Raw genomic sequence first — 3,553 nt, forward strand, 5'->3', positions numbered from 1 at the left:
ATATAAGTAACCACACAGCTGTTGCAAACATGATGTTGACCATCACTAGTATGGTTATCCACACTTATATATAATACTAGATATTAAGTATCCGTGTCAGCGCGGCCCAACATATGATAATTATTAGGAAAACTTACATAAATATACTATAATAAAAAAATATTTATCATTTATAGCAATAATATTTTTTTTCACTTGATCATTTTTAATTTATTTATAATACAAGTTTAATACATATTATAAAAAACAATTTATTATTCACATATAATACAAGTTTTAATGATGGATAATGCATTTATCACACATTTTAATACACTTATAATACAATGTGATAATTTTTTACCAAACAAACATAAGATATTTCAAAAACAATTATAATTCAAATATATTGCATACATAATTCACTTTTAATACATATTACAGATTTATCACATTATTGCATATATGGTAATAAACAAAAGTATCGCTAAAATCAGTTATTATTTTTAAAAATGTATTAGTTCATGTAATTTTTTCTAATTATTTTCTTTCAATTTATGTGACATGAATGAAAATTGAAAAAATGAACTAATTTTTTATATGTGTTTTTTTGCAAAATATTTTAAATTGTTAATGTATTTACCTTTTATGTCATTTTTAAATAATATATGTTATTCCATCTGTTTCATTTTATATGATGCAAGTGATTTTAGGAAAGTCAATGAAATTTCTTATATGGTTCTCACATATTTTTAGTTGTCATTTTACTGTGATTCATAGTACTTTTTAGTTCTTACATCATTTTCAAACAATATATGCAATTTTCTTTTGTTTAGATAAAAAATAAAGGAATCAACCAAATTTCATTACGATTTTTAATTATGTTTTTCTAAAAGTATCTTGAATTGTTACATTGATATTTTAAGCTTCTTTTTTATGTAACATTTAAATATGCAACAAATTCGAAATTAAAACGAAGAATTAAAGGTTTCAAATCATTATATTTTTATATTAAAATATTCAAATCTTTAAAACTCCACATATATGCACAAATTAATAAAAGGAAACCAGAAGAATTTTTTTAAAAAAATATATGAAAGCTCATTTTAATAATAACACAGATGCATTTTATTTTTAATATATGATTCCTCCTTTTCAATTTATATGAACTTATTTTTTTATTTCATCTCAAAAAGAAAATAACTTCTGAATTTTAATTTTTTTTATATCACATATTTAAGATCACAAAATTTAAAAATATTTTAATACACAAAATTTAAATATACATATAAATTTTAGTTTTATTTTTGATTGATTCCCATCTAATATTATAATTGATATAGAATTATTAAGAGCTAATCGTAATCATAATTTATTTACTTTCATATAATGAATAAATATCACAATAATTCATAAAAAATGGAGAAATACAAAAAATGAGGTAATACTAATAATAATAACTAAAGATATTTCTAGAACCATTTTAATTTTTTTTTTTGTTGGTAGATTTTTATTTATATGAAGTTGCATTTTTTTAACCTTTGATCATCATTCACTTCATATATAGAAAGATGTTTCTAGAATTATTTATTCTTGATAGATTTTTGTTAGAATGAAATTACATTTAGTTCTTAGTCGTCTTTAATACAAGTATATCATTCTATTCATTTTTATTTGTAAAATTACTTTTTAACATCTTTTTCTTTAATTTCAATCCTATATATATTATTAATTTTTATCACACTTATTTATTTTCAAGTATATTCATTAGAGCCAAAATAAAAATGAAAATAATTAATTCATGATAAATTATTATGTAAAAAGTAGGCATTTTTTGATAAGCATAATTAATAGAAAAGATATTAAGAATTAAACTAAAGTAATAGTAAAATAGAGTAATAACAAAATAGAATGTCACAATAACTCATAAAAGAAAAGATAGTGAAATAATAACAATAACTTAAGATATTTCTACAACTATTTAATTTTCTTGTTATCATTCTAGGTAGATTTTTGTTAGTGTGAAATTACATTTTTACCCTTGATCATTATTCACTTTATATAAAGAAAGTGATTTCTAGAATTATTTATTATCTTTTTTAATAGATTTTTGTTAGAATAAATTACATTTTTGCCTTTGGTCGTTCTTCCATTCACTCTTCTATATAATATAGAAAAAATAAAATATATTAATATAAAAATAAATAAAAAAATGTTAACTATTCAAACACAATTTATTTTTAATTAGTTCAAAATTTTCTTTCAAAAGTATGTAAATGTAATGACCCGGAAGGTCATTTTAGAAATTTTAAATATTCATTTAACTAGAATCAAATAATTGATGGATAATTATAGATAAATGACTTAATCAATAGTTAATGGGCTAAAGTGATAATTTATTTAAGACCTTATACCCTTTAACCTATATTTAATAAAATAAGTGGGTAAAATTCATCACTTAAACATAATAAATTCAAAAAAAAAAAAAAAGAGATCGTGGAAACATACCTGCGCCGTCGCACAGAGGCATAACATCCAGGTAAGAGCAACCTAAATCTTGTAAATTCCATATGAAAGTTGCATGATTTCACACATATATTAATATAATAATAATGACAATTCATATTGAGGGAGTGGTTAGGCCAAAGTCACTTATGTTGTTGTAGTTATATATATGTTTGGTCATAAAGTAAAAAAAAAATAAATATATATAAATTAATGTTGACCTGACAATTATGGAATATGCGTTGATAATTGGAAACTATCTATTTTGATGATGTCTTTAATATGATGTTGTCAATTTAGAATTGACTCATTCTGTAGGTTACGAATATTATTACTGATTATTGGATTGATCTTTTCTTTATATGGTTATCATATTATGTTTTAAATTTTGATATATTAAGGTAGATAATTAAATATATGGAGTAGTTTATTATACGAATACTATTAGAATTATGATATTGGAGTGGTTGGAGCGTAACCCTAGACTTGAAATTTGGAAATATGAGGGTTGACATCTTAATTGACATCAATATTACGAGCTTGATTACATATCTGAGTGAGTTTTTGTGTTTAGACTAGACCTATAGTAATTTGAGTTTTTGTTGGGTTCGAAATCTTATTATGACTAATAATATGAATAGATTGCTTTGAGTTGGAATTCCAACGAAAAGAGGAAGACTCAAGTCACAGAGTGATTGTTCGACTATTTGAGGCAAGTGAATTTCTAAACTCTTGTTAAGTGTATGAAATGCGTGTATGTCCTTGTGGTATATGTTTGGAAGTAACGGGATTGGTGATGGGTTGACTTGCCCACATTGATTAATTCTAATGATTTTAAAGAATGGGGATAACAAAAGGCAATGTGATTAATTGTTTATGTGTGTTGTGTTGAGAAAGGGTTGAAGTCTTGTTGAATCATTGTTGATGTAACTTCATGTTTGTCTGGTTGTAAACTGTGCAATGTTATGAAAATGGACATCTCATCATTATTTGTGTGAAGTTGTCATCTGCATTATTCTGAGGCATTGGTTGTGACAAGTGTTATGTGCATTGAGAAAGAATGGGTACT

This window comes from Solanum pennellii, chromosome 12 (genome assembly GCF_001406875.1).
Source record: "Solanum pennellii chromosome 12, SPENNV200".
Taxonomy (NCBI): domain Eukaryota; kingdom Viridiplantae; phylum Streptophyta; class Magnoliopsida; order Solanales; family Solanaceae; genus Solanum; species Solanum pennellii.